The sequence below is a fragment of the Protopterus annectens genome, chromosome 1.part0 (assembly GCF_019279795.1).
Source record: "Protopterus annectens isolate FY-2018-M chromosome 1.part0, PAN1.0, whole genome shotgun sequence".
Taxonomy (NCBI): Eukaryota; Metazoa; Chordata; order Ceratodontiformes; family Protopteridae; genus Protopterus; species Protopterus annectens.
Genome location: NC_056725.1, coordinates 268,593,596 through 268,621,095, shown reverse-complemented (window position 1 = coordinate 268,621,095; position 27,500 = coordinate 268,593,596).

Below are 27,500 nucleotides of genomic sequence, written 5' to 3'. Positions count from 1 at the left end.
CTAGAAAATCAAGCTACATAAAACATTTGTAGAGGAACTGTTTACCCACTGGAAAGGATGTAAAAAGATAGTTTGCTTGCATAGCAGGGAGTCATTAATGTATTTGGTTAGTTAGCAGGGCTAAGAGGAGAACGGCGGTTAAGAGAAAAAAATGATAAGAGAGAGAGAGAGCAGTGTTCAATACTCTTAAGATGCAATAATGCATCCTGACAAGGATTCTGTGGGATGAAATATTATCACTTTTTGTGAGGGTCAAGAAGACACTTTGATAAAACTGCTTCTTAAATGAAGTAATAAATTGCATAATAAAATAGTCTTTCAACAAGCACACATTTTAGGACGTAGGATAGATGCCTACTCAGTGAACAGTAGTATTGAAAACTTGCTCATAAATGGAGCAAACATTTTCTAGTGGTCTCAGGATATTGACTGAGTTGCTATCTCCATAATGTAGCTTTGATTGTTGCTTGCTGTTAAAAAGGCCTTATTTACCTAGCACAGAGGTTTTGCAATATGTACTGAAAAGATTTTAATAATTTTTTTCCAGCTGTTTAGGAGCTGAGGTATGAATCGTGCTACCATTAGTTAAAAGCTTTTTGACCCTGACATTATCAGCCTGGTGCCTTAGGCCAGTAATACTGAGTTTGCACTTCATGAATTACCGCATAGACTGAGGCAGTCAAAATCTGAGTTTTGTTACATGAACAGTGAACTTAATGATCTCAAAATGTAGTTAACATCTTCATGAATATCTATAAAACAACCTGTTAAAGGTTATAATATCTATGAATACAGATTATTAAACATCATTATTCTTGAGATCTTTGGGCATGGTGTATATCAACATAGATTTTCATAAGAAAGTGTTAGCATGCAAAGCACTAAGTTACTATATCAATCAATCAAACAAGCTTTTTTCACTTCTCTAGCTACCAATACTGAAGGTTAGGGAGAAGAGAAATGCACATGAAAGGATGGCCTCATTTTCAGTTTGTCTCCAGAATTTCATTAGCAGTGTCAAGGGTAACACACTCACCTTTGGAAAAGAAGGTTCTGGGTTCTGTTCACACACCAGACAGATGGATTGATGACACTGCAGTGCATCATGGTGAGAGGTGGGGGGTTCTGCACTCCTAACTGTATCATCCTTCAGATAAGACATTTAATCAAGGTCCCATTGTTATGAGTTGTTGGTAGTAAGTGGAGGTACAAGATCTCATGGTGACTATCAAAAAGAGCAAGGAAAGTTCCCTGATGCCCTTGCCAAATTTCCTCTATTAGTATAGCACTACCTTGGATCTCACCTGAAAACAGGCCACTAGCCTAGTGGGATTTACCTGGACAACAAAGGATAAAATACATTTTTGAGTTTTTAATAATGAATTAATTAATTTATACATGTGTTTGAGGACAAGGTTAGCACACTAGCCTAAGGCACCTTTTCAGGTACTAAACAGGCCAATAAAGTACTTTTACATTAATGATAGTTTTAGTCTGATACACATTGACAGTATTTACAGAGATTGATATGAGTTTGTGTATTGTGTACAATGACCATTGTAATTGCACAAATACCTTAAGGCTGATTATTATAAGAAACAGTTGGGCCTATTACCTACGCTCAGTTATGTTTAATTCAGTTTCATGTGCTCTCTGTAAACTGCTTGTTTAGGAATCTATATTAAAACAGGTCTTAAGAAACATACTGTGGTAGCAAGTTTGCTTGAGGGCTGCATTTCCTGCAGCACATAAAAGTATATAAACTATAGTGAAATAAAGTGCATGCCTATATAATTAACAGCATGTACTAGTAGGATTGGTATGCATAGTACATTTCCGTAAGAAAGTGTCTTGTAATACAGAGGAAAGGAAATAACAGTACAACAATGAGCTGTAGTGCTAAATTAGTGTAGAACAATAGGCCATGATGTCTAAAGCAAGTGCATTTTTTATATCACCTTTTCCACTCCGAGGGATCACAGTTTAGGTATAACACGTATTTAGGCTTGCATCTCAGATATGCGGGAATGCTATTATGCAACAGACAGGAAACATGATGATGAGCATATTACAACACAGCATATCATAGATGGCAGCTGTATATTAAGCATCTAGTGATTTGAGCTGTGGTGGTGGTGCTGCGGTAGCGTTGTCGCCTCACAGTAAGACGTTGTCCTGTTCGATTCTCAGCTAAAGCGTCTACTGTGTGGAGACATGCGTGAATGGGCGCACCTTCATTGAAGGTTGTGCGTCAGGGCTGGCAACTCGACATGAAAAAATCTACTGCCAATCATTAGCGGACCGGAGTTCCACTGTGGCGACCCCTAACCGGGAAAAGCCGAAAGACACAACAACAACAACATTATATCTAGTGATTTCTTTCTATGTAGGACATGTTATTCCAGGTCTATATTACAACACTGAACTTTCAAAATTTCAAGTGTTCTAATATCGAACCCTATAAATCAAAAATTTAAAACATCGAACATACAGAACAGCGAATTTTTTCCTAGGGAAAAAATTTGCTGTTCCAAAACACATACACACAACACAAGCACACCAAACAAACAGCAATCCACACACATACACCTAAACTCTTACACCTAACCCTACACTAAACTATACATACACCACTAACTATCCACTTACCTTAACCCAACCTTAACACTGAGGTCCGTCACTATCGCACCCACGGCCTAACCCTAACTCACCTACCCCGCCCTAACCCTCACATCCACACAATGGCACACTTACCTGACCTGCGCCCTAACCCTAACTCACCTAACCCGCCCTAACCCTTACGTCCACACAATCACACACTTACCTGAACTCGACCTGTAACTTTCCACCACAGTGCTGAAAATACCAAAGCAACAAAAACATACAACCAAATTCTTTCCCTAGGAAAAATTTTGGTTTTCTGTTTCTTCGATATTTTCAGCATTAGCTGAAAATGGGTCAATATTAGAACACTTGAAATTTTGAACGTTCGGTGTTCTAATATTGACCCTTTATTCCTTTCATCCATCCCTCACATTTTCCTGCATTTTTCATTTGGTGCTACCTGTTCCTTTTTATCATTTGACAACCATCAGCTACTGCAAATTTTAAAAAATATTATATTTTGCAGTAGCTTAAATGCTAGACAGGCAAAGTGAATTTAAACTAATGTGACCAATTATGAATGAATATTACTATTTTCAAGAGGAAGAATATACCCTTTCTGGTTTCAGAATCTTGCTTTGTTCATTTATACGGTTATAGAGACATTTATACTCATAATCTGCCCAGTGGTTTGCCACCTAGCATCCAGTTTACCTGCTCATTCTTCTTATATGACCAGAGCAAGGCCCACTAATCCTGCATGGAGTGAAAGGTTAAGCAAGTCATTGTTTCCCCCTTGGGGGTGAGAGTCATTTGGTATGTAATGGACCAATCTGCCAATAACATGATCATATGATTCCTCACTCCCCTATTTAATTCCTTTAGAATAGGTGGCCATGACTTCTGCCACACCTGCTTGCAGGATGTGTATGATTAATAAATCCACGCCACAGTCCCTACCAGTGCAGCATTCCACATGCAGTAAAGCGTCACCCTGATTTACAGAATTGCAGCTATATGCCTAACCTCCTGTAGGTATAAGTCAAGCAGTGAACTGGGACCCCCCCTCTATCCCCTGGGGTGATGTATTTACTGACCTTAACCACTGCCTTCCACTGTCCACTTCTTTGCCCCTCTAGTGCTTGTACCAATAATAAAATATTGGTCCTTTGGATCTTAGTAAGGCATTTATCCCTATATGCCATGATGCTGGGGTATACTCATTTTACTGCATATTGATCAAAAAGGTTTTATTAAATATCACTCTGTTTCTTACAATGACTGCCACACAGGGCAGTGCAAATCTTAGGTGCAAACACAGTAAAGTACATAAACATTACAACACACATTTATATTTATAGACTTAGTCAGAGCCATGATATCTCAGAATAAAATTTACCATCTGTCTTTTTCCTCCAGAAATTATAACATATAAAGTGTAATGTTGCTAATCAGAGTTATTAATTTTAAATAATGTATGATTATTTTCTGTTCCTATAACGTACAGCACAAAGTGTCACAGCTACAGTCATGATCCCCCATCAGGTATCTCAGAATAGCACTTGTCATTACAGAACAGTACTCTGCTTGTATTTATTTGTTTGTTCATTTACTTTAATTTCAACAGGACAATGTTAAATGCTGGTCTGTGTAGACATCTTAAAATGTGTGTTGTATTTGGTCACAGCTCCACACTAACAGCATTATGTTGTTAACAATGTGTCTTGTGTTTTAAATAGTGTGTGCTTCTTCTCGACTGACATAAAGTTCCATGGAAAATGTTATATCTCTAATTTGGACCCCACAACTATGTCACAGTTCCAGCTGATGTACAGTTTGGATACTTCAGAATATTGTTTACTTTTAAAGAATGTGTGTGTGTTTTGTCTGATAAAATGCAAAGCAGACTATTACAACTGCAGTCATAAAAGTACCACAGTAGCAAAACCTGTTTGCCTTGTGCCCTTTACTTCTCCAAGAAACAAATCAAATTTTTTCAAGGCAACTATGTTCTTTTTATAATACTTTTCATAGCAGATATTCATAGCAGTTAACTCAGAGCAATACACTTTACTAAGGTATACATTATAGTGTTTGCATTTCTTTTGGCATATGCTTTCATAAACCTTCAGTTATCCTTTATTTCATGTGAATATTATTCATGATGTGGTATGCATTTATTTCAACCATTTGCAACACATCATAGTCATTTATCTGCAATCAAAGTCTTTACCAGTTTTATCCTACATATGGCTTCAGCCATTATAGCTAGTTTACTAAATTAGCCTGACCATTTCACCGACAGCCTAAAATCATCTAATAATTTGATCACCCACCAATCATCCTTATCACCAATCATTTCAGAATATTGCTAATTATTTCTAAGGCTGACAGAGCTAAGAATGCTCCAATGATATAATTATTCAGCAGGAAAATATAACGTGTATTAACCAATGCAGTCCTTTATTGGGGGTGTTTATCTACCCCAGACGATATAATCCCACTGGAAGCATCCCTCTACTAATCTGTTCAGCATTGGAGTGAATGTCATTGTATTTGCTCCAATCATTATAATTGTTTCCACCACAGTCTCATCACCTATAAAATCTGTGGGATGTCTAGCCATCAACAGGGATTGTCATGATAAACTGTTGCTCACTTCTTATGATTTCACTGTGAGACATGTACTACATATCATACAAGACATCATATTTGTCCACCAGGTCACATTCCATACTATTCTGTAAATTGTGGCCTGTTCCACTGCACCTAAGTAAGATGTAACTTAATGGATTGGTCTCTGCCCATCCCTCCTAAGCTATTGCTTCCTATGCCCTATGCTAGCCTCTGCGCACTGTTACCTAGTTCTACTACCTTCTATTTTATGCTATACTTCCTCTTCTTCTCTCTTTCCTTTTTGATGTACATCCTATTTAATTTGTTTAAAATTTTAGTATTTCTTAGTCTGCCCTTCTATAACCTGCAGTCATAGAATTGAACATGGGAGTTAAAAAAATTAAAAATAACTACTGTCAAATATACCCAAGTTGCCTTGTTCCTATCTCTGTCCTTGTGAACTTAACCATAATTACTGAGAGCCATTAAGCAGCAATTTCCATTTCTTGTTCAAGATATTGTAATCTTATCTCCTTTTATGCTCAGTCCCTTTGTGGATTTTTGTTTTAATAATAAACATAGGAATGATGTTTAATTAGGCAATAGGAACAGGGCACATGTGCTTCAGATAAAATATATATCCTTTAAGACTGTTATCACTAAGTTCTTCTTTAGTACCCTTTTCCCAACTCATTGCCATCCATGTGTAGAAAAAAGAGATGCTGACCTCAGGGTTCATCTGCCATTTGATGGACTGAAGTAATTAGCTCAACTATTGAAATGAGTTTAGTCCAAAAAACCTGCCCAAGCTTCTTCCTACTGTCTGAAAGATGACACAACTGGCTTCAACTGGCCTCCTCCTTGTCTCTTCTGGGTCCTTTTCTGAGTATATAAATGCCATGAGTGAATATTCAGCCACTCTGTCTTATGACATTCAAAAAAAAAAATGAGTAACAACCAGACAGTAAACTTGTGTAAGTTACATCTAACTAATTTCCCCGTAAAAAATAACAGGGATAAATCAGCCACCTTGGTCCAGAATTGGCTTATCTATATCCCTATCAACAATGCAGGTCATGTAAAGGAGAAAAAATATTTTCTGTTATAAAATAAAGTGAGCAGCTCTATGGCATTTGACTACTTCCTAGCAAGAGAGAGCAATAGCTGCTATAGTTCATAGTACCATAGCAATAAATGAACACATTACAGACACCGTATTCCTGCAAACTCATTCAATACAAGAACGGAACAGCTACTGCATTTCATATTGCATCACCAAATTGTATTTCATTTGTTTTTGATAACTGTGTAAGTGGGTTGGTCTAAGTACCATTTCCAGCCATGACACAGCAGTGGAACTATTACTTTGATTTGATTTCCACAGAACATGAGCATTCACCAACACCAAGTTAAAATCACTCCTCTTTTTCTTTTTCTTTTTCTTTTTTTTCTTCCTGTGAGACAAATGTGAATGAGGGGATGGAAGACAGTAAGACAGAATAAAAGGCAATAATCTGTATCCCTTTCCCTTGTCTGTCAAATGCTGACAAATGCATCATAACTTTTACTATAGTTAAATATTATAACTATTATATTGCACATATAAACATATTTCATACATTATAAAACCCCATAAGGGCATGGATGTGTAAAACCAAAAAGAAGCATCAGGAATTATTAAAATGCCAGTCTTTGAAAAATATACCCCAAGTGTGGATTGCCTAAGTGCTTCATCTAAAATATGTCATATGCTGCAAGCAATAGGGAATTCAATGGTATATTACTCCTGCCCCATGCACTAGTTTCAGTCACTAAAGGAACAATTTAATTGTTAGGTGTGAAGGGAAGACATTTGATTTCCTGAGGGTATCACAGTTAAAGAATCATTAACAAAAAAAACATATTTCTACAATCTTGAATTTGGCCAAGACCCAAATCTGTTTTGCAGAATACAAATAAATCAACCAATTTTGCCATATGAAGTTTATTATTGTACTTTCCATTGCAATTGTAAATAACCAACCTTATTGATGGGATTAATCTCTTTACCATATACCAAATCGAATCTTAAAGGGTTTGATGAAAAAAATGTGCTGTTTTTGCAAGTAATTTTGCTGAAAAGATCCAAGCTTGAGTTTTTTCTTGTTGATTCTGAAAACATTTGACATAGCATTGTGAAAGAATGCCTCACTATCTACATTTGTGTATAAGCTCCTATTTTCTATGATAAGTGTAATGAGGGAGTCTTATATCCTAGTAAAACAAATTGTCCACTGTGTTGCACAGGTAGAACACCATGTATTGAAAATTAACAAGTGATGATCATGTAATGAAAATCTTAAGATTAAAGTGGTACTACACTATTCAGGTAGTTTGTACATTTATTCATTGAAGACACTGAGACAGTTCTGCTGTTACGACATTCGTTTTACTGCACATGAGGGTCTTCATCTAGACTAACAATGAAAGGTAATACATCAAAACGTACTTCAGTTTAGAATAATCAAAGTCTCTCATACAAAAGAAAAAGCCCCAGTCTTTATAGTGTATTTCCCGCCTGCATCAACAGTTTTGGAAATTTCCAGAATAATATGTCTGTCCTCTCAAGCTGGTCTGCTGACATTTTCTTTTCCATATCTTAAACGTTCTGTTCCTGAAGAATGACTCATTTCATCCTTAGCCTATCTTACATAGCATATTGACAAGACACAGCTGCATATAAGAGTTCATCTTGACCTGCTAGTAATTAATAAATTTCACAAGCTGCATAGTTTATAAGAGATACAATATTTTAGTTCTGATTCTTATTAACAATGAATGCCAAGCTATATGTTTTTGCCAAGGCAGTTAACTGCATGCACTGTACACACTAAAATGCAGAATATTTATTTCACATTTTCAGAAAAAATCCACTGAAGTCCATTTTTAAACTGTTCTTTACTCTCACAGAAAGCATAAAGGAAATCAATATCTGTTCATCTAAAAAACTTGGCATTTTTAAATCACTCCTTAATGCTTTTCCCTGGTGTATGTTAATCATTGTCAGCATCTAATCTGACATAATTGTGTGTGTGTGTATGTGTGTGTGGGTGTGCGCATGCATCAGTAAGCAGTTAGTATAAAAACCAACAGACCAACAACATTAATATTATTAAACAATGTCATATACATTGTTGTAGGTTTGTTGTTTTTTGAAAGTAAAACATCAAAAGCTGCCAAAATATTTATTTTGTTTTCAAACCACTTGCAGAATTAATAACAGGATTATATCCAGAAATGAAATTAACTGTAAAAAAACACAGATGTGTAAAAGGTCCAACAATAGAGTTTGAGTAGATTAACAGTTGGAATTAAACCTGTGCTGATTTCTTCTGAGGGGAGCGAAAGCCAGTCTCATTCAGGTTGGAATTGTATTTGGTATTAGATGATCAGTTGTAAGATATTATTTTTATACCTTTGGACTTCTTTTAAACTGATGTTGGTTTGAGCCAGTTTCTGGTCATTCAGTAACTGAATTAGTGTCTGAAGCAATCTCACTTCTGCTACTGGTCGAAATTATTTCTATGCCATTGAACAACAGCTAGGTTTCTGAAAATGTTTCGTTTCTTTGTTAACTGTTTTTTAAGTTAATTTTAAGTCTGTATCTGTTTATCTGTTTCCATTGCTTATAATCTGTTTAAGTTAATTTTAATAGATTGCAGCAATTTTAGCCAATTTTAAATCATCTTTAAGTTATTTCAATCAATGTTTATTTGTTTTCTGACCCTACAACAGCTGGGAAAAGTTTTTTTTTTTTTTTTGACAAGAAACATCTTTATTAAATTATCATGTATCACATTACATATATAAATGAAAATAATCCATAGTGACACAATCTCAGTTGGAAACATTATACATTCCAAACTATGCGTTCACAACTGTAGGTACAAATATTATACATCACTTTTAATATATCCAGTCAACCATTACTCACCTTATTAAAATCCTGCCTTATTTTAAACCTTGTTCCTCCTCTGCATGTATTGATCCTATATTTCACATTTTCCTATGTGATTTGCTCCTACCCTTTTCTAAAGACCTCAGTTCCAGTTGTTTTATTTCTGTTACTATCTTCGCTACTTCTAGTAAATTTGGTTTAGACTTTGATTTCCATTTTCTTTTACGACTATGTAAGTATATATTTAGCAATTCCAGTGAACAGCATAGATTTTATCAATTAATTAATCTCACTGTTGGGATTAAACCCTAACTGATTTCTTCAAATAGAAGTGACAGACAAGCTAGTTCTGGATAGAAGTACATTTCTTATTGACTTTTGAATCCCATGAGCTTTTTTTCAGATCTTTGTACTTATTTTAAACTACTGATGTCTTGAGTTAGTTCCTCTACCTTTCAATTCCCTTCATGTTGTATTCTTACTTAGTTTCCATTTTTTGTCTGCTCCTTATGTTAAATTGACCAAAATACCCCCATCCTGTATCACTGTTTTTTTTCACTATACAGAAAGGTATTATTTTGTTAAATCACTCTGCTTAAGCTATTTAAATAAATTTGTCTTCACACTGCAATCCATAGATCCACAATAATGAATGTCTAACCAGACAATCCAAACTGCTCTTTTAAACTTGGTGGTTCTTGAGCTGCCTGCAGTTTTTATAAATCTGTATTTGCAAGGTTCTCCCAGTCTCATATTATATGCACCTACTAGTGAGCACCAGATCAGCTGGGACATCCCTGCCATTAGACTGCTAAAGCTTGAGATTTGTAATCTTTCAAAGTCTCCTACCTACTTAGTGAAGAGTGCAATACCTAGAGGTATTAACCCATTTTGCCATCTTACTTCTAAAATCTGTAATATCTGGGACAAGAGTACCAGTCACTAGAAAGCCTTCTGTATATTCTATGTATTTTGCTATGATTGCATGCACCATCTGCTGCATTTAATTGACTCACCTAAATACATAAACACTGAGAAAGATGGACGGTGGTCAACCTGCTAGCTTTTGTACCCTTTTTGCACTAGTTTCCTAAGACAATGTGCAAACTCCCTTACACTCATTGATAATTATATTATTATTCACATCACTAAAAATTCCACTTTTGAGAGCTGCAAAAGCATAATTAATCTGGAGGCTTCCCTCCCACCAGCAAAGCTTGCTCCATGAGCTTTATATACCCAACTACAATCCATTCTTAATCACTGCAAAATGTCTTATGCTGGGGCTATAAAAATACTGTCAAAGCCTCTTAGAAATAGAATTAAGTCTGAGCAAAAATCAGTCTACTCATTCACCTCATGTATACTACCATAATGAGTCATGCTGAGCAAAAATTATTACAAATCTCCCTTTCAGAACAACAGTAGCAGCAGAAATGTTTTAGTGATAGGTGTGTCTATTCTCAGGCAAATTGACTTGTTATTCATATGTCTATACAATGAGAGGGCACCAGGAATTTAACATTTTAAGTACTACAGGGATCCTAATTCTTGGCACATACAACTGCAACACAGTAGTTGTATATGTGAGAGTGAATGTGTAGAGATGTAAAATGCTGCAGGACATACAGAGAGACATGTCAGTACTTTCAATGCATGTTACAAATGGTGGTAAGACACTGGTCCTGACTGGAATCCTTCCTTCACCTTGAATGATGCCTAGATATACAAAAAGGATAATTGGCTTCAATAATTGGTTTAATAACTGGCATTATTCTAAGGGGATCCGGTATGTGTCAGCATGGGACAGGATGCCCAACAGTCCTGGTGTTTTTGCTATGGATGTCCTGCACCTCTCACTCCAAGACTTCCATATACTGTATAAAACTTTGCAGCCCCGCTAGTGTATTTTTAGGCAAGCTCCAATTAATGGATTTCACAACACAGGTAACATATCAGTCCTAAAATCAGATCACGTTAAGATGCCTTTCCTCAATGACTGAAGTTTAAACAATAAATTGTTTGATCTTGAGGCATTCCTGTATTTGGAAAACATCCATGTCTATGGCTATGTGCTAGTGAGACTTTATTTAAATCTAAAAAGAGCACTCCATCTATATCTGTGTTTTGCTCTGTTCATGTCTTCATATCAAATGGTTACTGTGGCGGACTTTCCATATTTGCTAATGAAAAATATTACCTCTAGGCAGATTGCTAGGGATTCACAAATCAAACTCATTGAACTAAAGATAATCAAATAATAGCTTGTTACAGAACATGTTTGTTCCCTGATGAGTAAGTATGATTTTTCAGTGTTATAAATGGTCTCCCTGGGTACTCATACCTCCAATATGGGATACTCCCAAAAATGAGAAGATTCAATAAACAAAGACTCCCCTGAGCTGGTAAACAAATCTATTAGACTACATAGATTTCTTGAGCTGATTCTGACAAATATGGACACCTTTTACATTATTTATCTGGTATCTCCATCCTCAGTAAAGGCTGAAAAACAGATTATGACATTTTCTTTTAAACTTCCAAAAGCCTCTACAGCAAACCTCACAGAATTTAAGAATTACAAATGTGCCTCCTTTATCCTCCTCTATGATAATATCAAAATTCACTTATGGCTGCACTAGCCCTGATCTTCATATAGGATTAAGCTTCACTAAGGAATTCTCTTAACAACAGGTATTCTTATGACTCTGTCATAGTCCATGTTGCTGTGAATGACTTGAGACGTACCTATCTAGACTTTATTTTATTTTATTTTTATTTATTTATTTTATTTTATTTTACATTTGTTGTCCGGGCTAGTCCAACTGGATATATGTCCATTTTCAGTAGAGGCCCGGGGAGAAAAGCTCCACTAGTTATACAATTTACATAAGGCATAGAAGGTTACAGACAATCATAACAACAAAAATAAGAATGGATACAAAAAACATTTAAATATAACATTGTTAGTTAAAAAAATAGAGATTAACATTAGTCTGGATTAGTGCAGGAGCAAAGCCAGTGATTATTGAGATAAACTTTTAGTTGGTGTTTGAAGAGTTGAAAAGAGGTTAAAGAAGTGATATCAGAGGGTAGTTTATTCCATGCTTTTCCAACATAGTTGGAAAATAAACTGTCACCTGCATTATTGTTAGGTTTAGTGGTATTAATCAGAAGTTTATTAGAAGAACGAAGATGTTTCAGGTTGTTATATGGAGAAATAAGGCTAGAAAGTATTGGTGTATTGGTTGGCTGATATAGAATCTTATAGGCAATTAAGATCTGTTGCAGTAAAATTTGGTTAGGAAGTTCTAACCAGCCTAGTTCTTTTAGGTTTAAGCAGTGATGAGTTCGAAAAGGAGATCCAGCAGCGAATCTAGCAATGTTATGATAGGATGTTTCTAGTTTCTTCATGTTGTTTTTGGAAAGATTAGTGTAAATGTGGGAGGCATACAGGAGAGTGGACATTAGGTGAGATCTAGCAATGGTGGACCTTGCTGTGGGTATTAGGAAAGGTTTGATTCTATACAGGGATCCTATTTTTTTATTAACTAATTTTATGGTATTATTGATGTGGGAGTCGAAGTTGAGGTTATTATCGATAGTTATGCCCAAAAGTTTTGTGGTCTGGTCAGGAGTGATGAGTGTTCCGTCAGCGGATGTAAGAGTAAAGTAAGGTGTAGTAGATTTCCGAGTAGGAGAAAATAGTAGTAGTTTGGTTTTCTTAGGGTTAAAGAGTAAACAGCGGTGAGAGAACCATTGTTCTACAGTGTTAAAAGCTTTTTGAGTAAGTGAGTGAAGTTCTGTTTGAGAGTTTGCGGTACAGATTATAGTTGAGTCGTCTGCGTATTGTATGCAGGTAGTAAATGGGATTGCAGATTGAAGGTCATTAATAAAGACTGAAAATAACAGAGGGCCTAGGATAGAGCCTTGAGGTATGCCTAAGGAAATAGGTAGAAGATTAGAAAGTGAATTTTTCCACAGAACTGCCTGCTGACGATTTTCTAGGTAGGATGCAAACTAGGATAAGGCAAGATTATCAAGAGCCAGAGATTTTAGTATGTGTAGTAAAAGTTTATGGTTCACCATATCAAAAGCTTTGGATAGGTCGATGAAAACAGAGGATGATGTATAGTTTTTGTTGCGGTTAATGTTAATGGTGTTTGTGAAGGAGAGTAAAGCAGTGGTGGTACTGTGTGAGGGTCTGAAGCCATGCTGACAGTTAGAAAGTAGGTTGTTGTTGAGAAGGTGATTTAGTATTTGTTTGTGAATACATTTTTCCATGATTTTGGCGATAGGTGAGAGGAGAGCTATTGGTCGAAAGTTGGAGAAATCATTAGATTTTCCCCCTTTATGTAGTGGGATGATATGAGATATTTTCCAGATAGAGGGGAAGATTCCTTCTTTTATAGATCTATTGATCAGGATAGAAATAGGGTAGGCTAAGGCTTTGGCACCTATCTGAAGGAATTCTGCAGGCAATTTGTCTGCAGAGGGTGTGGTGGGTTTTAACTTTTGGAGCAGTGATGTGATAAAAGAGGTAGAGACAGGTTGTAAGTGGAGTGTAGGAGGTGTATTAGTTGTATGTGGAAGTAGATTAGAGGTATCAGGAGATAGATGGCTAGCAAGTGTTTGGATAGTATTTGTGAAGAATGAGTTGAAGTCATTTGCTGTTTGTTTAGGGTTCTCTGGGTTAGAGTCACAGGGATCAGGTGTGATGGAATGACCTGGAGATAGAAGATTGTTAATGCTGGTCCAGAATTTTTTAGGTTCCTTATTAGGGTTGTTCTGTAACTGAAGGTAATAGTTTTTTTTGTCTATTAGGATAGCTCTTTTGGTGCTATTTCTAAGCTCTCTAAAATTTTGGCGATCAGTTAGGTTTTTAGTGTTACGCCATTTAGACCAAGATTTGTTTCTAAGTTTGATTTTATGCCTAGTATCGTTTGTTAGCCAGGGGGCTACTTTTGTTTTGGTTCTGATGGTACGGGTTGGGGCATGTTGGTCTAGAATTGATAAGAATGTAGAGTTAAAGTATTCTACTGCATCATTAAGAGGAAGATATTTTAGGGAGGACCAATTACAACGTTTTAGCTCAGCTTGGAAATGTTCAGAGTTAAAATATTTTTTTGTTCTTAGTGTTCTAAGGGTGGCAGGTAAGGTTAGGTTGATTTTGTGTCTAATGAGATAGGTTATACAGTGGTCGCTTAGATCATCTGGGAGGATACCAGATTGGTAGGTTTGTTGGGGGGTATTAATCAGAATCCAGTCTAAGATGGATTCATGGTTGTTGGATTTAACAGTTCTGGTAGGTCTGTTTATGAGTTGAGTGAAGCCATAAAGGTTTATATGGGATGTAGGGTTAATATTATTACAGGAATTCCAGTCTATGTTATCATCGCCTAGAACTAGTGTTTCTTGGGGGAGGTTATTTGACAGAAAGCTAAGGATACATTCTAAGGTGTTAGTGTTATTTCCTGGGGGAAGATAAACACAAATTATGTTAATAGCTTTACTAGGGTTGATTTGAAGTTTTGAGCTGATTACTTCAGCATTATTGTCTAGTGGAAGGTTAAGATTTATTGTACTAAGTTGGAGTTGTGCTTTGTAGAGAATTGCTACTCCAACTCCCTTTTTGGTTTTACGGTCCATTCTAAAGATATTATACCCGGGGGGGGGGGTAATTTCATTGTCCTTAATGGCTGATTTTAGCCATTTATGAAGAAAGACATGATTGAGATCACTGAATATGTGTCCCAGGCATGCATGTTCCTAGCCTTAAGTAGCATCCTACCATCACCCAGAATGATGCCTCAATACAGACAGAAAATGATTAACTTTAACAACTGGCTTAGTTTCTGGTGTCATTCCAAGGGGATCCAGTACCTGACAGCCTAGGAGGACATGACTGACAGACCACGATGCTTTGCCAGAGATGGCCTTCATCTGTCTTCCCTGGGCTTCAGGCTTCTGGCAAAGGCTCTTGTCTCCCTGACAGTGCCTTTTTTAGGCAAAGTCATGAACACAAAATTACCAACATGAAAAATTCTTCTAAATGAAATTTAAAGGTCATGCTGCTAAACGCTAGGAGTCTTAGCATGAAACTGTACTAATTGCAAACATTCCTTTTCCTGGAGGATGCTGACATTTCTCCAGTCACTGAAACCTGGTTCACAGCTGTAGAGAGCACCCCAGCCTTACCAGGTTACTCATCCTACCATACTTTCATACCCCAAATGGAAGGGTAAAAAGCCAAAGGAGGTGGAGTTTCAAAATTTATCAAAGACATACACACCTCCAGGCTGGTCAAACAGTATGACGTACAGGAGACACTCCAACTGCAGTTAACTGTTAACAAACACCTATTCAAATCATAGGTAGCTACAGACCCCCAACCATGACTCATGATGCCCACTCCACCTATCTGGACTTACTAGAATCCATCAAGATTCAACCCTCTGCCCTGATCCTGGGTGACATTAACTACCCAACCATAGAGTGGAAGACCTATTCTAGCCCAAACATGAACACCCAGAGATTCTTTGACTTTGTCAATGACAGTGCATTGTTTCAGCTGGTCGACACTCCTACGAGAGTTGAAAATATCCAAGACTTGGTCCTAATCAACATGAATAGCCACTGTAGCACCCCTACAGTGCACCCCCCCTTAGTAAGATCTGACTATAAAATGATCACTTTTGAAGTCACCATCTCTCCTGACCCCCCCCCCCCCCCTGTCAGGGTCAAACAAAAAAAAACTTTTCCAAAGTTGATTATCCTGAGAGCAGGTATAAGCAGCTTCACAGCCACCATCCCTTCAGTTGGAACTAGCACTAATGTCCAAGCCTACACCAAAAAACATTATGAGCACCTACATAGCTGTATGGACTCACCAATACCTGACAGGACCAAATCATCTTCCTCAAGGAAGAGTAAACCTGTCTGGTGAACAGCAGCAATAAGCAAACTCTATAATATAAGGAAACAATTGCTGTCAAGAACCAAGAAGGAGCAGGTGCCAAGATGGAAGCAGTGTCTCCTTCATCTGAACAAGCAATTAAGGTCACTGGTGTAATCCTCTAAGGCTGTGAGTCCAAACTTGACCACATTCACTAAGGATAATCACAAGGCCTTCTTCACATACGTTCGCAGTCTCAAAGGTAACACCCAAATCTGCTCTGAACTTGTGGTAAATAATACCACATACACAAACCCCATAGATATAGCCAACCTAACCTGCTGGCAGACAGGTTCAGTGAAAACTTCACCCCCCCCTCCCCCCCCCCATCAGTAAATCAGGACATCTCCAGCACCTGCCCCCTCACCTCATCATGCGGGAGCAGATCTTTAATGCCCTCTCAGAGGCAAGAATGCAGTCTCCATGTGATCTGACGACATCCCTGACTGTATCCAATATGAACTCAGGCATGAGCTCTCAGCTCCAGTGGGCACACTATTCAGCCAAAGGCTGAGGACCGGCTTCTTCCCAGCCGAATGGAGGACACCCACTGTCTCATACCTCTCAACTGTACAGATTTTTTGCGAATGTTCAGATTTTTGCATTATATTTTTGGTCCATTTTTCATAAAATGGTGGTTTTCTGGCAAATTAGTGGTAAATCATTAAAGATTGAAGTTAGAAAATAATGACAGACATTTGAGTTTTAGACTTCATACCTTTCAGAAAATTCATGCTCATGCAAAACCTGTTATTCTATCAACTTTCTAAGCTTCTAAGAGCAATATTTAAAATTGCTCCTATTTTTTGGCCTTTGACCCACTTTTATTTTTGGCTTTGTCCAGATTTCTTTCTTTAAGAAGTTGAGAGGTATGACTGTCATCCCTCTATACAAAGATGGAGCGTCCACTGACCCAGGCAATTGTAGGCCCATCAGCCTAACTAGCCTGATCTGCAAGGCCATGGAACACATTATCACAGACCTTATAAACAAGGACATTGGTAACCTCCAAACACTTGACCCACACAATTTGGTTTTGTGAAAGGGAGATCATGCCTGTTAAACTTGGTCAACTTCTTCAAAACAGTCACTAAAGCAATGGATGAGGGGAAGATGGTGCACACTGCCTACATTGACCTAGCCAAAGCCTTCAACATTATTCCCCACTCAGGCATAATAGATAAACTCTCCCAGCTGGGCATTAACCCATATGTTACCAGATGGGTAGCAAACTGGCTCACTGATAGAACACATTCAGTCAAAACAGGGGAAGCCATCTCTAGTAGTAGACTCATAATGAGCTGTGGTACCCCAAGGATCGATTGTGGGGCCTCTAGTGTTTGGGATATACTTTTCTGAGGTGCAAGCCAAAACCAGTGGTCTAAGGCTGACCAAGTTTGCAGATGACTGCAAGGTGGGTGCTGTCTTAAATTCCCCTAGTGATATGAACATTCTCCAAGAGGGTCTTACCCAAACTAATGGCTGGTGCCAGAAGCATGGCCTCAATCTGATTGCCAAGAAATTCATCATTATCCTTTTTGAGGAAAATGGCATCCCCGCTAATTATCACATTAATAACCATGTACTAAGCATGCAATCAATCATGAGGGACTTGGGCACCCAGGTTGATAGCACCTTGACTTTTGACCAGACCACCACATTGCCTCCATTGCATGGAATGCTTTCTGCACAGCCCACCTCATAAGTAAGGGTATTTCATCCAGGAACAAGGAGGTCATAACATCCCTGTACTCCTCCCATATCAGACAGATTATCGAGTACAATGCTGCTTCGGCATGTACCTTGCCAAGCACATGCAGCAGCTGGAGAGACCACAGAGGTTCCTGACCAGGAAAATCCAGGTTCTCAAAAACCTATACTATACATATAGGCTAAATGCCCTGTTCCACTACTCAGTCTTGTACAGACTGCTCAGAGGTAACCTGTGTCTGGCATAGAAGGCCATCTAAGACCCAGCCTTGATGGAGTTGCTACATATCCGTAAGTCAAACTCCACTCGTGCAACCTGCATGCAAGGTCTCAACCTGGTGTGGCATTAATAGAACTGGTTGGTGGGATAGATTTGTGTCCCAAAGATGCCCCCATTTGTGGAATACAATACTTCTCCATGTCAAGCAGAGTACCTCTCTAGCCCTCTTTAAGAGGAACCTGGGCAACTGGATGGGAAACAGAAAAGACACCCCTGGAATACCACCTGTGTCCCTGCTTGACAGGAGAAACAGGTGCTGACTTTGTGGGAACATGGGTGAATGTCTTGGATAGGCATGTAAGGGCCTCTGGGCCAATAGCCTAATATCATCCTATGAACCTATGAACCTACACCTGTTTAGAAAAAGGCACAGTGATAGCAGTCTTTACCAGAACCATGTACCATGACAAAGTAAAAAATAAACAATCTCTGGTGGTCTACCACAATAAATATACTCTACAAGAAAAGAAAGAAACTCATACAATTATATAGCACATTCAAAGCCACTCTTCTGAGGAAAATATCAAAAGAATTAAAAAAAAATGAAAAACACTAACATACTATCAAGTTCACTAAAGAAGCCCTAAAACTTAGATTAGTCTCTAATGCCAACAATAATTATAAATCCTTATTTAGTCATGTTAGAAAACTAAAAAAAAAGAATAGCCTGAATTGCCCTGAATTTATACAATGATGCCTCCATTTCTGACCCTATGGGCCTTGCCAATATACTTGTAAACACATTTAGTGCCAACTTCACCACCAGGACTTCTATCCAAAGCCCTGAAAACCTGAATCATTACTCCCCCAATTATTTCTAAAGATTATTTACTGAAACTGAAAAACAAAACAAAAAAATGCTTCCTGCACGGGTGCTGACAATATAGCTGTTTGTTTAGTTGACAGTGGTAAAGATACCCTTGCAGACCCAGTCCTTGAACTGTTTAATCTGAGTTTAGCTACTGACTTTGCCCCTTATGAGTGGCACACAGCAGTATGGATGTCCCTTCCATAAGGATGGTCTTGCAACTTACCTCTCTGAGACTTACAAGCCTCATCTGCAAAGCCATGGAAAGTATTATAACTGACCTCATAAGCTGCAATATCAAGAATCCTATTAGACTTTACCACCAACAGTCTGTGTTTGTGAAGGGCAGAGCCGGTCTATTGAATCTGGTGAAGGGCAGACCCTATATATTAATTCTAGTACAATTTTTCTAAATGGATATGGAAGCCACTAATACTGCCCATGCAGTAAATATCTCATATCTTGTCCTAGCCAAGTCATTCAATACCATTCTCCATGCTGACATCATACATAATCTAAATGCATTAAATATTAACACATATATGGTACGGCGGACAGCAAATTGACAGAAAGACAAAATTACCACAGCACAAGTTGCAGGCATATCATTAAACAGTGTGAAAGTTACCAGTTGTGCTCTCAAGGCTCAATGTTGGGTTATCTCCTTTTTGGTATTTACCTCTCAGATCTCCAAGCAGGCAGCAAAGAACTCTAGCTTACAAAATTTGGAGATGACTGAAAACTGGGGGTTATTGATACATCATCACCTCCAATCATTTAACTAAATGAGCAAAAAGACTATTTCCAAACACCAACAACTCTCAAATGATGATGAACACTGCAGGTTAACAAACAATAGTTTATTGTAACTAAAATTAAGTGCTTTCATCTTTATACTAGCAAGACACAATCTTAGCACATCTTACAGAAAACCCATTTTAAAGACATAATTGAAATTACATGATCAGCATAGAGTTAAAACTTTTAAAAAGTCAGTGTGTTCACATAAAAAGATCTGAATAATTATATATATGACCTTATTCATTTTTATATCCCAAGCAATAACCCAATCCAACACATATTAATCCATCATCTTAGCATCTTAACACATACTTGGTAAAATCTAAACAACAACATTTAAACAACCATTGCCTTAAGTTTAAGTTAACTTATTATAGATGAATAGTCATTCAGTCTGGGAGGATGTTCAGCATCGGGCTACAACAGCCACTTTAGCTTACATTTTTCTAAGTGCAACTTCCTTGCTCCCCCCCTATGGATTTATTTCCACCTTCACAGTACAATCATGCTCATGTTCATAAATTCTTTCCCTAAAGTGTTGCTATATTTTACCAATATAAAACTCTGGGCATTTATTACATGTGACCTCACAGACCACCCCATTGGTATCACAGTTGTAGTATTTATATACTACTATCACATGATACCCCTTAATAAAGACTCTAACTCCCTTCTGAATAACAAGACACTGCCTGCATTTCTTACATGTATACATACCTTTCTGAATTCTAGCCCCTACTGATAGCTTATAACTTTTCTCCATTAAAATTTTAAAATTGACTCCTTTCTTGTACACTGACTTTGGCTGTTTACTCAAAATATCATGCATGCTATTAAAGTCAAATATCTGCCAACTTCTGGCAATAATATCTCTAATAGGGTTACTATCCACATAATAAGTCATGACAAAGCCATATAATAAAGTTGCTGAGAGACCCTGGGAAAATTTAGGTCAATATCATAATGTGTTTACCCCAGCACATATCTTCAGTAATAATTTCTTAGGATAATTTCTCTTCATCAGAATACCAATAACCACCTCAATTTAATTTTCAAATACCACATCATTGGACACCATTCTAACTAATCTCACGATTTGTCCTTTCACCAAACCTCTCTTGAAAAATGGTGACAGCTATTGTAATGTAGCAAAGAATTAGAGTAAATTGGCTTCCAGTAAAGGGTAGAATTAAATTGCCTGTAAATCAAATCCTTCAATATGGACACATCAGAGTAACATAACTTGTTCCTAGATGCTTCAAAAGTAAACTTCAAGAAGGAGTTAGTCAATTTTATGTATTCAATAAATTCCTCCAAACATTCCCAGATCACCATCCAGCTCTCACATTTGCTACACTACCTTGAGCGTTATTAACTGCTCATAGAAAGTTATGTCCCTGCAAGCTGGAAAAAAAAGCTTATATAGTACCTTTACATAAGAGTGGCCCGTCAACTGACATCTCCAACTACAGACCTATAACTATTCCATCTCCTTTATCAAAAGCCCTAGAGAAACATTATCAAACCAGTGTCACTTATTTATAATTTATTATTCCCCACTCGACATGGTTTCCACCCTTAGCACAGCATTACCACAGCTCTGTTAAGATTTACTGCCACTATAAACCATAATAGAAATTAAAGTAGTAGCCTAGCACCATCACTGTTCCTTGACCTTTCAAAGGCTCTTGACATACTGTAACAATGTCACAACAAACATTGCTGCCAAAACTCTACTTCACTAGCCAGGCTTAACAGTTATCTAAGCAAAAGACTGCAGGCCTTGAAGTGGCAAAATGACTTCTCCCCATATTTTATTTTATTTATTTTATTTTACATTTGTTAACCGGGAAAGTCCAACTGGACACAGGTCCATTTTCAGCGGAGGCCCGTAGAGATAAGCTCCAAAACAACATACATAGGATAATAGAAAATTACATGGAATATACATTTCATGTTATGAGAGCTGTCATTACATACATCCAAGAAGTTGATACATACAGTATTGGATACATTAACTTGACAGTTCATATGGAAGTCAAACATTAAGGTATAGAGTATCACAAGACATCTACTCAAAAGACCTGAAAGTGGCAATATTTTAAATTCTTGAAACAGAGTGTCTAAGGGTAATTGGGGTACAGAGGAGTTATCTATTTAAGGCTTAGCCTGGTGAGTGGCATGAGCATAACCAATTATTCTGAAAATGTATTTTCAGGAGTTTTTTAAACTGAGTAGTGGAGGTGGTAGAGGTAGTATGGATTGCTAAGGTATTCCATTTTTTTGGCAATGGTGCTGGCAAAAAGGGATTTGCCAGCATCATTTCTGCGCTTGATGACTTTTATGAGGTTTTGGTTGCTAGATCTTAGAGTTCTAGTAGGGATGTTTGGTTGTATGAGCTCCTGTAGTGAAAGGGTTAGGTTGGGAGAGTGGTAGAGTTTGTGAACAGTGGATAGTTGGTTGAATAGTAGCATATGAGGTAGCTCCAACCAGTTGACTTGTTTAAGTGAATGACAGTGATGGGACCTAAATGGGGATTCGGTAGCGAATTAGGCAATTTTGTTGTAACAAGATTCCATTTTATTTAGGTCAGTTTGCCGGAGATTAGTTAAGGTGTGAGAGGCATATAAGAGGATGGATAGGAGATGTGTCCTAGCAATGGTTGCTTTGGTGTTACTAGTCATGAAGTGTTTATTTCTATAGAGGAGTCCAAGTTTTTTGTTAACTGTCTTGATGGTTTGAGCAATATGAATGTTGAATTTAAGATTGTTGTCAATTTCAACACCTAGCAGTTTTTTGTGTGTGTGGTAGAGCTGATTTCAGTGTTGTCCTTGGATTTGATGCAGAAGTTATTGCTTAGGGGTGGTGGTTTTCCAGGGCCAAATATAATAAGTTTGTTTTTTTTGGGGGGGTTGAGAAGAAGTTTGATATTGGTGAAAGAGGTTTCTGCGAGGGTGAAGTAGGTCTAAGTTAAGGTTTGAAGTTCATGTAGTGTGGAGGTGGCGCAAATAAGGGTGGTGTCATCTGCTTATTGTACTACTGACACAGAGAGTGAGGAGAAAGTGATATGGTTAGTATAGAAGGAGAACAGTAAGGGACCTAGAATAGACCCTAGAGGGACTCCTATGGTAAATGGCAATAGGGGGGATTGTTAGTCTTTCCAGAGAACTGTTTGTTGACGACCAGATAGTTAGCTGTTAAACCAATCAGTAGAGGAGGGGCTTATGTTTATGCTAGATAGAGAATTCAGAAGTATGCTGTGGTTAACCATATCAAAGGCATTTGATAAGTCTAAGAATATGGAGGAAACAAACAGACCATTGTTTTTGTGGTAGTTAACTGTATCTGTGAATGATAGGAGGGCTGTGGTTGTACTGTGGGATGGTCTAAAACCATGTTGTGTAGCAGAGAGAAAGTTATCTTTGAGGTATCGCATGAGTTGAGTGTGAACAACTCTTTCTAATATTTTGGACAGAGGTGATAGGATAGCAATTGGATGATAGTCAGTCAGGTCTAAGGAGGTTCCACCTTTGTATAGTGTAATAATATGTGAGGTTTTCCTGGAGGTGGGTACTTTGTTTTCCAGCAGTGATCTGTTTATGAGAATGGAGACTGAGTAGGCCATGGCGTCAGCTGATATCTTAAGGAAGTCTGCTGCTAGTGTGGTTGGTTTTAGTTTTTTGAGGAGCTTAGAAATTAACCTGGTGGACATAGGGTGGAGGTTGAAGGTGGGGATGTTGGGTTGAGTAATGGAAGGGGTGGGGGTATTTGTTGGTGTAGGAGTATAGGTATTGGTTTGGGCATTGGCCAGGGTTTGGACAGTTTCTGTAAAGAATTTGTTGAATTGTGTGGGAATGTTTTCAAGAATGCTAGGTAGCACTGGGGATGGGGTGGTGGTATTTCCTGGGCATAGTAAGCTATTTAGAATTACCCAAAATTTTAGGAGGTTTTGAGCATGTTTTTCCTCCAAGTTTTTGTAGTAATTGCCTTTGTCTAGTTTGATTTGTTTCTTGGTTTTGTTTTGGAGTTCTAGATAGTTTTGTCTAATACTTAAGGTTCTAATTCTCTGATATTGTGTCCAGACTTTGTCTCTTTCTTTCATTTTAGTTTTGGTGTCTTTGGTGAGCCATGGGACATAGTTAGCTTTTATTCTAATGGTTTGGGAAGGTGCATGGTAGTTTAGGATGTTTAGGAAGGTTGAGTTGAGATATTCAACGGTGTTGTCTAGGGAAAGTTAGATAAGAGGGGCCCAGTTGACCCTATGTAGTTCTTGGATGAAGTTAGTGGCTATATACTGTTTTCTGTTGCAAACTTCCCAGAGGATGGGTTGGTTAATAGATTGCGATTTATGCCTAATTAAGTAGGTTGTGTGATGGTCACTTAGGCTTTCCGTGAGACAGCCAGATAGGTGAATATGAATCTGGTCAGATACTAGAATCCAGTCCAAGATAGATTGGCATTTGGATGCGTTGTCATTTCTTGTGGGAGTTATTATGGTTTGGGTAAACCTGTGGAGGTTTAGAAAGGCAAAGGGGTTGTGGCTGGAGCATTTTGTCCAGTCTGTATTAAAATCTCCTAGTAGTATGGTTTCATGTGGAAAGGAGTTGGAAAGCCAGTTAAGTAGGTGTTCCATGACAGTTCTGTTATTGCCTGATGGGATATAGCCACCTGCAATAATTAGGTGTTTGTTGGGATTTATTTCTAATTTACCAAGGATTAGTTCTACATCATTGATTTCTGGGTTATTGTAGTCTAGTTGCTCTATGTTGAGGTGATTTTGGAAGATGATTGCTACACCCCTTTTTCATTATCTGCAAGAATGCCTCAAGGGATCATATTTGGTCCCTTATTATTTAGCATAGTTATAAATTACCTCCAACTAGTAAAGAAATGGGCAACCTTAATCCAGTATGATGCCAAAAAAACAGAAACATCTTTAAGAACTAAATAATTACTGTCTTACATTGTGCAATAACTCCCTAACTCACAGCTGTTATGAAACTCCATGAATACATTTAAATTATTTATTCCTGCATACTATTCTAACCAAAAGTCACCCTTTTTCCATTACTTCTTCAGATCACATCAAGCTTGTAACCTAAATCAAGCTTCTAGGAGTCATCTTTGATGGTACCATGAAATCTCACCACTGGATAAAGCAACTAATAAATAAAATTCACAAAAAAATAAGTACCCTATATCATATTAAACCACATCTGAATGAACAGGCAAGACAAACCACTGCCTCAACATCTTTGCTGCCAACCAACTTTATGTTGCTTCTACAGTCATCAACTGACAAACTACAAACATTCACCTGCTAGAAAATTAGCAGAGTTCTCTGCAAACATAGGCTATTGATCTCACCATTGCTTGGTCCTGACAAACTTAAACTGGTTTGAATTGTCCCATTAGCTATCTTTCTCACAACTAGTTGCCACTCATAACTTCATCTACCATCATGAACCATGCCCTTCCCTTATTAATAGTGTTCTGACCTACTTTCCACAATAAGCACTGCAGTCGACAGACAAATTTCTACTTCTACCAAGTAAAGATAACAACTCTGCAGGGGACTGTCTATACTCCTCTCATGTCAATAAACTTTGGAACTCTATTCCCTTTTCACTGAAGCAAGTCAATAACCTTAAGGCATTTAACCTGCAACTAAAACAACAGGTAAGTGACTATTGGCTATGCTTATGCTCCACTCTTGGATAAATTATGTGTATCATTCACTTCCATAATTTTTTTCATTCCCCTCTCTCATCTTTTCTCCTATACTCATTAAATATAAACAGATACTCAATCCAAACTCACTGCTTCCTCTTTCTGCTTCCCTTTTCTTTTTCCTAAAGTAGCATGTTCATCTCTTATGATTCTTCTTTCCACTTTTTCTTTCCTTAATTAGTATGTTTGCCATCTCCACTGATTTCTGAGAATTTCTGTATTTACATGTCTTCATTTACTTACTGTATCTTGTTTCATTCACTACATTTGAATCGGGATTCCATAAAGTTCAAGGGAATCCAGAGCTTTCTGCAGAGTACCACACAAAAGCTGTGGATAAACAAGTAATATTTTAATACGCATTAGTGTACATAGAATACCCATTCTTCTTTTTCTTTCAGCTGTTCCCATTAGGGTCGCCACAGCAGATCACCTGTTTCCATTTATTCCTGTCCTCTGCATCTTGCTCTGTCACACCAACTACCTGCATGTCCTCTCTCACCACATCCATAAACCTTATCTTAGGCCTTCCTCTTTTCCTCTTACCTGTCAGCTTCATCCTTAGCATCCTTTTCCCAATATACCAGAATCCCTCCTCAGCACATGTCCAAACCAATGCAATCTTTCCTCTTTGGCTTTGTCCCCAAACTGTCCAACCTGGGCTGACCCTCTAATATACTTATTCCTAATCCTGTCTACCCTCGTCACACCCAGTGCAAATCTTAACATCTTTAACTCTGCCACATCCAGCTCTGACTCCTGCCTTTTTGTCAATGCCACTGTCTCCAACCCAAATAACATAGCTGGTCTCACTACCCTCTTGTAGGCCTTCCCTTTCACTCTTACTGGTACTCGTCTGTCACAAATCACTCCTGACACTCTTCTCCACCCACTCCACCCTGCCTGTACTCTCTTCTTCACCTCTCTTCCACACTCGCCATTACTCTGAACTGTTGATCCCAAGTATTTAAACTCATCCACCTTCGCCAACTCTACTCCCTGCATCCTCACCATTCCTCTATCCTCCCTTTCATTCACACACATATATGCTGTCTTAGTCCTGCTGACCTTCATTCCTTTTCTCTCTAGAGCATATCTCCACCTCTCCAGGGTCTCCTCAACCTGTTCTCTACTCTCACTACATATCACAATGTTATCTGCAAACATCATAGTCCACGGGGGCTCCTGTCTGATCTCGTCTGTTAACCTGTCCATCACCACTGCAAATAAGAAAGGGCACAGAGTCGATCCTTGATGTAATCCCACCTCCACCTTAAATGCATCTGTCACTCCTACTGCAGCTCTCACCACTGTCACACTACACTTGTACATATCCTGTACCACTCTTACATACTTCTCTGTCACTCCCGACTTCCTCATACAATACCACAACTCCTCTATAGGCACCCTGCCATATGCTTTCTCTAAGTCCACAAAGACACAATGCAACTCCTTCTGACCTTCTCTGTACTTCTCCATCAGCACTCTCAGAGCAAATATCGCATCTGCAGTGCTCTTTCCTGGCATGAAACCATACTGCTGATCACTAGTCATCACCTCCCTTCTTAAACTAGCTTCTACTACTCTTTCCCATAATTTCATGTTGTAACTGATCAATTTTATCTCTCTGTAGTTACTACAGCTCTGCACATCACCCTTATTCTTAAAAATCGGCACCACAACACTTTTTCTCCACTCTTCAGGAATCCTCTCACTTTCCAAGATTTCATTAAACAATCAGGATAAAAATTCTACTGTCATTTCTCCTAAACACCTCCAAGCTTCCACAGGTATGTCATCTGGACCAACAGACTTTCCATTCTTCATCCTCTTCATAGCTATCCTTACTTCCTCCTTGCTAATCCGTTGCACTTCCTGATTCACTATCCCCACATCATCCAGCCTTCTCTCTCTCATTCTCTTCATTCATCAGCCCCTCAAAGTACTCATTCCTTCTGCTCTACACACTCTCCTCACTTGTGAGTATGTTTCCCTCATTATCCTTTATCACCCTTACCTGCTGCACATCTTTCTTAGCTCGGACCCTCTGTCTAGCCAA